The sequence below is a fragment of the Melozone crissalis genome, unplaced genomic scaffold (assembly GCF_028551555.1).
Source record: "Melozone crissalis strain CALT ecotype California unplaced genomic scaffold, PUWL_Pcris_2 ptg000034l_1, whole genome shotgun sequence".
In the NCBI taxonomy this organism is placed as follows: Eukaryota; Metazoa; Chordata; class Aves; order Passeriformes; family Passerellidae; genus Melozone; species Melozone crissalis.
This window is the reverse complement of record NW_026535812.1, coordinates 17,106,264-17,118,426: the sequence shown is the minus strand read 5'-3', so window position 1 is coordinate 17,118,426 and position 12,163 is coordinate 17,106,264. Positions and strand designations below refer to the sequence as shown.

Genomic DNA, 12,163 nt, shown 5'->3' with positions numbered 1-12,163 from the left:
CTGCAAGGTGAGGTAAGAAAGTCACTGAGCAAGTACAACAAGGCATGATACTCCTTGGCATAAGGATACTGCAGAAGTGCTGCAGAGCCAATGGCCAGGTAGTCAATGGGACAAGAGAAGCCAACCTCAAAGCAGAGCTCCAAGTCCACAGCAGTCAGATAATCCTGGCACACAGGCCTACACCTAGATGAAATTTTCTCAGTAAATTCAGGCTCACCAGTAACAACATTATTAAGTGTGACAACATTATTAGTGGTATTCTGGTTTTCAGTTTTTACTACTGAAAAAGTTTCAGATGGCCATAGGAACAAGGGCTGGCATGTGGGATCCATGGAATGATGGGACTGTTGCTCTGAGGGCTGCACCCTGCACATATGCTCCTTCAGGGCAGGGTCTCATGTTCTCAGCTATCTCCTCCTGCTTTTCCTCCAGTTCCAGTAGAATCACTTTTATCTCCAGGATGCTGCAGAGAGCTGTCTCATCCTGGAGAATCAGGCAATGCAGTGGAAGCAAGGGTAGGAAAGGCTGGGTGTGGGCAGCACAGCCTGCCCTGCAAATTGTCACCTCCCTTGGCACCTACACCAGCCACTCCTGCACAGCTGAAAAAACCACCTGGGTGAAGAAACAACACTGCTCTCAGCTATGTGGCAAGTATGCCTGTGAAGGGGAAGGGGCTGACCAAATTCCTGCCCTGACCATGCTGTCAGGCTGTGCAATACCCCAAAGCCTGTGGCAGGAGCAATCTCAGAGAGATCAGACCACATTTCTGACTGTAACCAGTAACAAGACCTGCAGCAAGCTGATTCATTAAACCACAAGGGACAGAATGTTTCATGCACCTGCTGAGAAAGATGTTACTTAAATCCACAGCTACATGCACACACATTTGCACTGATTGACTACAGGTATATACAAACTGGCAGCGTCTCCAGCTTCTGGAGGGCCACCAAGGTGACCTTGTGGTTTAAGAAGTTTGGTCATCTCCCTCTATCCCTTCTTTCAGGGCCTCAAAGGAAGCATCTCTCATTGTCATCAGACCTAATAAAAACCTGGTTTATTCATTTCAAATTGTCAAAACATACTTTGTAAAAGTAATGAGATGATCTAAGTCCACTTGTTCCAACATACACACAATTTGGTTAAAAGAAAATGGTTTAAGAGATAGAGACACACAGAGTGAAGGGATTTTCTGGTCCTCATGCTGGAAAGGACTGGAGATACATATGTGCCTTTAAGAATCCCCCAGCACTGGTCAAAAAAAAAACAAAACCACCAAAAACACCAAAATATTTCAGTGTGGAAACTTCCACTTTTTACAGGACCATCTTCAAGTAAAACAAATGTCTAACGCAGGTTTGCAGAGGTGAACTTGCTCTGGCATGGAAGAACAAAACCTTTCCTCCCTTCTCTTTGTTTCACAGGTTTCAAGCACCAGAGCAAGGCAATGCCTGCAAGACTTTGGGAGGATCAGGGGAACTTCTCACAACTGACCATGGTGGACCTGCAAGCAAGAGGCAGGAGAGCAGGAGCCACCCAGACCCTGCCAGCCCCCAGCAGCACTGGCCAAGCCACCTCCAGCCCCATGGCAGTGACAAGGGCCCTACTGAAGCTGGCTCTGCGTGGCATCTTGCAAATCAACCACCTGGGGAAAAAGAATTACAGAATAGAGCACTTAGTTTATTACACAGTAATGACAGTGTCAACCTATACAGGCTGGTATATCAATCCTAATTTAAGGAAAGCTAATTAAGTGCAGTGCTCTTTGCATAGCTTCAGGAAGACTAATTAAAGCAGACAAGCATGTCTGCAGAGCAGTTAAGTCTTTTTACCTTTAACAGGACCTAAAATAAATGGCTGGTGCAGCAGTAGAGGTAAGATAAGTAGTCTGTTGGTGAGCTGGAATTACCGTCTTGGTAATTAAAATGCTCACAGATCACAGGATTGCAAGAGCAGTTTGTTTTACTTTGTACAAATACATACATCTATGTATACATCTATGCTAAGGTATTCACAGGCATCAGCAGAGAAAACACTGCACAGTTGGTGCCTCAAAGACTGGTACAATATATTCATTTTTGCCAGTTAAACTGTTCAGAATTAAATATACCACTTAGTTTAACCATAAAATATGAACACCTACGACATCAGGAGATTACAAATTCCAGTGGTCAGGGCTCACTCTTTGCTCAAGACAGAGGCTACCTGCATCAGGATGAAGCATTGCAATGGCAAGCCATGGGCTCAGGCTGTATTAGAGGCAAGGTTTCTGACATGACCACCCAGCTGGGCAAAGCTTGGGTGTTAACAGTGCCATTTTCTTGCTGCTTGGAGAAAAGTGCCAGTTTTGTACACAGTAACAAAGCAGCACCCTACAGATCCTCCTGTATAACTCAAAGATCTTCCCAAGCAGCAGCACACAGATGAGTCAACTTCCCAGTGGAGACATGGAGCCCAGATTCTCACCACTAATAAATGCCAACATGAAATACCAGTCCAGAGAACTGCATGTACTCACTAGAGCATCAGAAAACCCTTCATGAAGCAAGACATTGTCCTTACCAGCTGGTGTAACCTCTCATGGCAGGCAGAGGCCTTAAGCAGCAAAGGATGACCCAGCTATTCAGGAACCAGGCAAAGCAGAGGATGGAGGAATTTCACCCCAGGCAACACATGCACAAGTCAGCTGGCAGCCAAACCATGTCCATGTTGCTGTGTGACACAGATCACCACTCCTCCTGGTCCTGGCAGCAGCCACCACCATCTCAATGCAGTTGGGCTGAAGCCCCAGCTTTGGCATTTGTCTGAACTTGGACTGCTGAGGAATGAGGCTGTGGGCAGAGTTTAGACTGCCAAGTCTCATGAGAGAAAAAGAGATTCAAAGAGATGCAAGAAAATCAAAGCACCTAAGAAAGGTGCTGAGCAGGGAATCACTGGAAGTCTTCCAACAGGAAACCCAGACACAGGGCCTGGAGTAGAAGGGAATGGAAGGGAAGTGAATGAAGTGGAACAGAACAGAACTGTTTCAGTTGGAAGGGACCAACAACAATCATCTGGTCCAACTGCCTGGCCAATTTAGGGCTGACCAAATTAAAGCTTGTTGTAGTTAAGGGCTTTGTCCAGATGCCTCTTAAACATTGACAGGGTTGGAGCATTGACCACCTCTCTAGGAGACCTGTTACAGTGTTTGACCACCTTCTTGGTACAGAAAGGCTTCCTAATATCCAGTCTAAACTTCCCTGGTGCAGCTTTGAACCATTCCCACATGTCCTGTCACCAGGGAGAAGAGATCAGCACCTCCCACTTGCCTGTGTTAGGAAGCTGACAGAATTAAGGCACCTGAACTTAATTACCTTATTTAACTTAATTACCTTATTTATCCCCCACCATTCTGACTCCCCTCCCATGGGCAACTTTCACACCAAAGCAGTCTCCAGTGATGCTCACTGGACATTTACAAAGACCAACACACCCAAAACAACTACAAAAGAGAACAAAGAACACACCAGAAGCCTGAAGGTGGCTGAAACCTGCTGGCTGTGAATTCCAGCATTCAAGACTCAACCAGCTCATTGTCACCCTGCCCCACCCCAGGCTCAGCTGTCATGGCCCACTGTCCCTCCAGTCATCCAAAGGCTCCTGAAGCACCAAGCTGAATCTTTTGCAGAAGCATCAGCCCATTTCCAAAGTCCAGGCTGCTTCAGCCGGAGGTGAGACAGGAATGACCATTGTTTATTAAAGTGTCAGCAGTGCAAGTCTTCTTTAAACTTGAGTAGGTCAGTGCTAAGACACTCACAGTACGACTGACTGCATGTCTAGACACTTGCAGTGCATTTACATTCTTCCAGGGACTCCTTAGAGTGTCCTGTTCTCTCCACTTTGTGAATACATACAATAGCCTGGTGGGAGTGAAAGCTCAGCCTCCTGGTTTACCCTTATTAACTCCAGCTCAAAGCTGGCATTTTAAAATTAAGCATAGCAAAGGCACTTTTAGAATCTTAAAGCTCTTCAGGTCATTTCTAAGACCCTGCTGAGCACCATCTTGCAAAAGCTAAGTAGACACCATTTCTCAGAGCTGGAAACAGTTGTTTTAATTTGACAACAGGCATCCTAGAGCTGTCAACTCATTCCAGTGAATGCTACTAACATTTTTTCACACAACAATCCCATTGTTATGGCAACCACAGAAATCAATCTCATTCTTCAATCACAAGTAAACCCAGCTCGACCACAGTGTCGGTGCAGGTTTGTTACAAAGTGCCAATAAGCAAAGGATCAATCTGCCAATATTCATCACTCAAATCAGGACAAAGTACCCTGTCTCCAAGAGAAATTTCAGAGACCAATCAGTGCCTGAGCATTTGAGACTTCAACATCTCACTCCTAAAAGCACTTATTATTTGTAGCGTCTACCACATTTGTCACACTTGATGCTGGCAGATTTTAGTTAAAACCCAAGAGTGGCTGCTTCCAAGACAGCCTCTTAAAAGGAATATATTTTAAAAATATGCCTGCAAGAGAAGTACCCTGACAAATCTCTGATGGCACTCTGAATGCCTTGTAACAGACTGACAAAGATACTTGACACATCACAAAACTCTTTTGGCATGGTGCATAAATTTAAAAATGAACTATAATTATAAAATAATTGGAAGCAAAAACTAATCCCTCCAAACACTGAGAGTTATAAACCCCCCCAAAATCCAACAGAGCACAAAATGCATTGAAAGCCCAACTTCAACCCAGCACTACTCTTTTTAATTTCTCAGTGTTTATGTTTTAGCTAATGTCCTGTCCTGGTTCAGAAAACAGATCTCGGTCCAAGAGAGCAGCTGACAATGACTCCTGGTGTATTACACATCTACAACAATAAACTTTTACATTTTCACCAGGGACTGCTCACTGGATTGCTGAACCAGAACCAATTATTCCTTCTATTTATCCTTCTATTCTTTCCTCCATATTTATGGCCTCCAAGTAAGAGGGAAGACAGAAAAAAAAAGCACTGCAGTCTTATATCTATATAGCTTGAAAAGCCAAAATATATTTATAAAGGAGATCAGAGTCTCTGGGAGGCCAAGCACCAGCAGTATTTCCTACAAGTCATCTGTAATTGTGCCGCAAGTATAATGAGTTCTGTGCACCACCACCATCCCACACAAGAAAGCAAAGTGTAATTGAAAATGCACTGCATTATATAAACTGTTTGAATCACAGACGCACAGTGCAAGAGACACCAGGTCATCCAGCCCCCACAGGTCAGAGCCAGGCTGCTCAGGACAATACATCTGCAAGGACTTTCTCCTCTATGGCATCAAGCATCTTTAGTGATGGAGTTTCCAGCCCTTTAGCAATCCACACCACAGTCTATTTTGGGTTGCACAGGAAAGGCTTCCTCTTTGTTTTACCTTACTTGTCCTTATAACACCCCTTTCTACCCTCCCACCATCGTAAATGATTCTCATTTTTTTCATTTTGGTCCACATATTTTTAACTATCAACTACTATATCTTTCACAAACTTCTAGTTTCAGTGTTGGCAGATACACATTGAACAGTTAATCCTTCCTTGTAAATCAATCTCTTATCTCCCAGAATATTTTTGCTAGTCTTTTCCAGACTGTCTCACTTCTAATCCATGCTGTGATATCTCCAGGACAGCTCTGCCTCATACACTTGCATTTGGGCCATCTATGTTACAATTTATGGGCTGGTTGGTTTTTTTATGGAGAATAATCTGGTAACAAAGATCCAATCACCCAAAAAGTGAGACAGACGGACAGGTTAAAGCATGTTTCAGATCGCACCATCAGAGTGGAACCCAAGGAAAATACTGTTCCTTGTAATGACCAGCCAGTCCTTGTGATCAGCTCTGAGATACCACAGCAGGGACACACCACCTCCCCAGCTGGAGTGGTGCTGGGTCTCTTCAGCTACAGCACCAGAGACAGAAACCTGGGTTGACACCAGGACCTGGACACTTCATCTCTTGTCCACCCTGTGCTATCTGACCTATACGGAGAGCAGGGCACCAGCAAAGCACTGTGATATCAAGAGGCAGTACTTGGCACACCTGAACTGCCCCACTTAACATACATAAACATGACAGGCTACGGCACCTTCCTCTCCTCATCAAAACCCTACCTTGTGATCCAGTGGAATCCAGTAAGAAACACAGACACTGTCAGACTTATTTAAGATTTTATCCTCATCTCCTTCTGTTATTCCCTCCACTTCTCTCCATAAAATAAATATCCAGGCAAGAACAAGACTGTATGTATAACAATCTAGGTGCAAAAAATACTGTTTTCCCCAGCTGAACAGATTTCTAACAAGGCAGGATTAGGTGTGATGGCCTACAAGATCAGAAAGCAAAAATTCTATCCAACCACACACCACCAATTCTGTTTGAAGCAGCACTTCCAGTGATCACATGCACCCTACTATAAAGAAAAAGGTGAAGTTGCCCTGTGTCTCTCCACACCAGGCACTGGTAACAGCATCTGAGAGCACAGAACATGCATCATTTTATTCAAAACAGGGCCACCATAATTGCTGTAGCTATACTGTAGTAGAAAATATTATGAAAACAGAGAGGAGGACCAAAAGAAGCCAACCAGAAGCAAGGAGCTGAATCACATCACTGGCAACAGCACCTTGAGCATATTTACTCCAGAGCTTTACTTACTCAGCTAATGGCAGAGAAAGGAGCTAACATGAGCTCTCCTCATCAGTCCAAGAATGGTACAGTCCCTCAGACTGCCTGGAAAGCAGAAGTAGCCAGAGCAGGTACAGTCACCATCACCAGGTTCTGGAATCAATCCTATTACAGAGGACCTGGATCTGCTATGCTTAAACACCACTGAATAATCCTTTGTAAATCACCTATGTATTTAATCCAATGTATCTCTCTATGGAGAACATTTAATCAGTCACAGAACAGCTCAGTGAGAGCAGAGATCACAATCTGGCCCTTTTTGTGTCTCCACTCCAAGATAACAGTCAGTTCTGAAGCAATGTTGCTTATACATTTGCTAAACAAGTAATTTCTCAGTTTCCATCAGAAACCAGAGCATATTTACATATCCTATTATAGCTGAGTAAGACTTGCTTTACTTAACACTAGCTTTTTGTAGTGGAAAATCTCCAGGAAACAAGCTGTTTAACAATGTTTTATCTGCCCTGCACTCATTCCTAACTAAAGCTGTCCACCTGCCTTGGAAAGATATCTGTTTCAGAGGCTGACTGCTTTCCTCCAACACCCCTTGCACAGCTCAAGGCTGCCATTTTTACCATCACCTCTAATTTTATCAGCCAATAATCTCCTTGGGCATCTACAGCAAAGACCATGCTGTCAAACACTTACTATATACAGTGCTAATCCCTGTTACCAGCTGTAACACTCCTTGAGAAAGAAATAGAAGCAAAATAGAGCTGCAGTGCAGGTACCAACAGCGCTGCAGAGCCTCCCTCCCCAGTGGGCAGAGGGACACAGCAGAGCACCTTTGCTCTTCTTCCCAAAGGAAGGATGCCACACTTCTGAAGGGGCAGTCAAAATTACAAATCTGGCCTTCAACAACTTGGATCAGTTGCAGTTGAGGTCCTGGGCTGAAATAGCAAGATGCAAATTGTAACTGAAAGCTTCATTGCATTCATTTGCCTGCAAGAGCAAAGTTCAGCAACTCTGCCCTGCCAGGGAAGCAAGTGAGCTCTAATTGTCTCCTGCCAATGTAGGGGATCCTGCTGACCTCCTCTGCTGCCCTCTCAGCATTGTGGGAGGAGCAGCCCTTCAGAGGGACCTCAGCAGAGAAAGGCTCTGATGGGAACTCATGAAGCTCAAAGGGAAAACCAGAGTCCTGCACACAGGGAGGAACAGCCCCATGCACCAGCACAGACTGGGGAAGAACCAGCTGGAAAGCAGCTTGGCAGAAAAGGATGTCCTGATGGACAAGTTAAACATGAACCAACAAAATGTCACTGTAGCAAAGGCGGCCAAGCGCCTCCTGAGCTGCACCAGGAGCAGTGTTGCCAGAAAGCCAAAGGATGCATTCCTTCAATCCTTCCCCTCTGCCTGGCACTGGTGAGATCACAAGTGGAGTGCTGTGCCCAGTTCTGGGCTCCCTTGTACCAGGGAGACGTCAACAAAGGGCTGCAAGTTTGCTGAAAGGTCTTAATTAAGGAATCAGAGCATCCAACCTACAAGGAGAGGCTGAGAGAGCTGGGACTGTTCAGCTTTGAGAAGAGAAGGCTCAGGCAGGGAGTTCTTTTCGATGTGAAAATACATCTGATATAGGGAGTAAAGACAGCAAGACAATTTCCAGTGGTATCCAAAAGGACAAGAGACAATGGGCACAAAACACAGGAGAATCTACTTGAAGGAAAAACCACTCGTTTTTCTGAGGAACATGTTCCTCAGAGGAGTTGTGGAATCTTCATCTTTGGAGCTATCCAAACCCCAAATGGGCACAGCCCTGAGCAGCCTGCTCCAGCTAACCCTGCTTTGAACAATGGGGTTGGAGTAGATGATCTCTAGATCTGCCTTCCAAGCTGAACAATCTGATGATTCTTCAGAGTTTAGCCCTGCTCAGCTGAAGTCAGTTTCTGCTCCTCAGAACACATCCATCTTGTAGATATTTCAGAGTTCCCTGCCACAACACCCTTTCTCTGCTCAGTATTTTTAGCTCATTGTTTTGTATTTTGCCAGCTGAGAAACTGCAGTTTGTAATTTTACCTTCAGCTTCATATTTCTTCTTAAAAGTGAATACAATGTCCTGTTTATAATAATAAAATCACTAGTTGGCAGGATGACATCAAATGGAAAAAGAGAAAGCAACTGGAAAATTTAGAGCAAGCAATTTTGAGTGCCAAGTTTCACATTTGTAATAGTCCAGCGGAGGTCAACAGGCTCACTTATTGTTAGGCAAATGGTAAAGAAATAGATATCCTCTAGTTCTTCCATGTTAGACTATATAAACCATCTCTACTTGAACAGGTTCTAACACTTTCCAAAAAAGTGATGTTATACATTTTCCACAGTAACACCAACAATGGGAGACAAGCAAAAGGCAGAATTGCTTTGCAAAGAAAGACCTTTTTTCTCTCTCCAATATTTAGGTTTTTGTTTCCCACTATGATTGGACTTTCCTGGCTTTACTTTCTTGTCCCAGTTAAGCAGTAAAGGAAACAAAAAGATATGAATGAAATTAGAAACATTTGGAATGACTCTTAGAAATAGCTTTTGGGTTTCTTAGATTCCTGGCTAGACCTCTTCAAATGGCCTCCTCCTCCTCCCTCTGCCTCCAGCTCCTGTACCCACCTCTGAAATCTGTATTTCCTTCTTTGCCCTCACCCCTCTTTTCTTCAGGGGCTACATTTTGTCCCAAAGCAAACACGGAAATGAAAATTACATGTTGTAACACTGGAAAAGACCGGAAAGTGGTTGAAACTTTGCACCCATCAACATTTGTCTCTATGACATTAATCCTCCAAAGTTTCCCTAAAAGCAGAAACCAAACACTTCTCAAACTTCTAATGAAACAAATACCATCTCCAGTCAACCTGAATAATAAAATGAGCACTCCAGTCCTATCTGTATTATCATATTTTAAGTCTCTGGAAGGGAAGTTTCCTCAACCATACATTCTGATACTTCATGAACCTTCCTGCTCTCTCTAAATTTCAACTGCAGGATGCAATGCCAACACCTAATACTTGCCCAGTGCTTTTCATTACAAGTTTTGGGTGCTCTTTAGAAACAAGTAAGCTGGGAATGCCTGTGAAATACTTGTCTAATTTTACAAATAAACCCATGCAGGTGAGAAACAGATGTCCATGGCAAAACTGTGTAAAAGTGGCAGAGCAGAGTGCTAAGCCAGTCAAATCATGTCAAAGTCATCCACAAGGTTTGGATCTTTTCTGCCTTAAGTAATATTGAAATATTATGTAAACCTTTCTTTGTGAGCTATTACTGGAGAAGTGAAGGAAAAAAATGATCTCTTGGAAGCAATTCTACACAGGCTGTGTAGGTGAGATGGCACTTGCTATCCAAATAGAATATGCATGGCAAGAACAGGATTCCTGTAAAACTGGAAGACTTGCAGGAAGATCAAGGAACATATTTACAAGATGGCATGGTTAAAATGCCTTTCCCTCTTGCCCAGCCTCAGCAGCTTGGTGAAAACACATTGTCTCAGTTCCATCTATAACCACACTGACAAACACCTCTGGTGCAGGGCGCTCTCTGCACGCTCCAAACTCCCAGACCACACCTCGGACACTGCTCAGCAGAACACACAAACTGCCTTTTGAGGAGGAAAGGCAACAAGGAAAAGTTATCTCAGGAAGAGGAAACACACACAAAAACACAAGACATTTTTTGGGTGTCAGTTCCAAATCCAACTTTTATACATGCCACTAGAAAATTTACAGCCCTATGTTACAGAACTGCAGAGGATTTACTAGAGGTGGAAGTATTTTAAGCCAAACTCTAGCATGTGCTTACTCTAGTCAAGCAAGCAATGTGTAAACTGAATTAGATGAGGTATTTACAAGTGTTAACATGTTTTAGGAGAAAAGATGAGTTTTTATTTCACTGTAATGAATTTATATCATACTCTCAGACTACTGTACAGTAATCTGGGAAGCCTGACAGATCACCATGCACAAAGTACAGCAACGATGGGCACTCAGAGAGGCAGGTGTGAGAGATCCCCTGGGAAACAAGGCATAACTCAGATGTGCACCCAGAACAGACACCCCAAGTTCAGGTGTGTTCCTCTGGATGCCATCCTGGCCTGTGTGTACTGGCCCTTTGTAGGACAGTGCAGACCACAGCACACTTACTGCTGACAATATGAAAGCTGATATCTAATAACAAGTTAAGGCCAAGCTACCTTGGGACTTGTCAAAAATAGTCTCAAGGTCTTCTGGTCTCACTCATCAGAGATGCCAGCCAGGTCTCCAACTACCGGACACCACCTCCCTACAATTCACACTGCATTTACTAATAAAATTCATCTTCTTCCTGGGTAGACAAACCCCTTTCTGTGAGGAAACAACAAAGAAAACTCATCTGTATTTTATTTTCCATAACCAGAAGTCTCATGCTATCTCCATATGTGTTTAGACCACAGACTGGTTAGTCAGCAGTGTGGCAGTTGACATTAAAAGGATTAGCAAATTAAGCTCAAATAATTGTCTTAAAAATTTTGACTGTTAAATGTTTATATTTGAGAGGATCAAAAGGAAATCTACTTTGTAGTGTGCACTGTGGTCAGGAAGGGGCAGAGAGGGATTTAAATGGCTTAACCGCAGAACTGTTATCACCTTGATAAGTCCCAGTGTAATAATTCAGCAATAAAAGCAAGAAATACACTTGGAATTTGTTTCCAAAACTGACTGTCTGACTGGAGACAAGTCAAGCTCTTTATTTGCTTAAAAGAACTCGGTCAGAAGAAACAGAGAAAGCTACTGAACTGTAGTCAAGAATATAAAAATAAGCACTTTCAAGTGACATCTGAACAGCAGCGTTCAGTGTCTACTTTTTTTTTTTTTAATGCTACCTGAAGCCTGCAGTCTGAGTCTGGTATCTGAGTGTTAGCATTAATCAGTCAGGAGTGTGATTCTCTGTTGAATTATTCCACTGTATGGCAGTGGAAATCCAGAAAGCTGAAACAGTAAGGAGGCTGCAGGCTCCAGAGCAGAATCAGGTCCAAAGTAACACCTGAAGTACAGGCACAGATACAAATATATTTTCAGCCTTGAAATAAAAATGGCTGCAGTTTATCCAGTTTATCTGCTCAGATTGCTAATGTCCATACCACAGATAACACAGATAAATGAAGAGGAGCTTACTGTTTCTCCTCCAATAAATACAGGTGTTTGTACCAGTGCAGTGTCCAGAGGCATCAGCCTCCTAGGGCTGCTTCACCTCAGCATTACACAAGACAGCAATGAATCTGCCAGCTGAGTCAGGATGCTCCAACATAAGCAAGGCTGGAAGCAGAACACACTGTGCCTTCTAAATAATGTGTTTATTGTTTGCCTGCATCATCCTTTATGGCAAAGTGAGGTTCTAAACAAATCATTTTTCTTTGGTCTTCCAATCTTTTCTAGTAAGGATGTCTCTAAAATCTGACACTTAGAAGTGTAGCAAATCCACTAGTTTT

At 43.4% G+C, this 12,163-nt stretch overlaps 1 protein-coding gene across 2 annotated transcripts in view; it reads right to left on the bottom strand.

Annotated features, from left to right (window-relative positions):
- DIS3L2 (DIS3 like 3'-5' exoribonuclease 2) overlaps positions 1-12,163 on the bottom strand; it is a 180,633-nt gene that overhangs the window by 89,470 nt on the left and 79,000 nt on the right. The gene's annotated exons all lie outside the window — the stretch shown is intronic.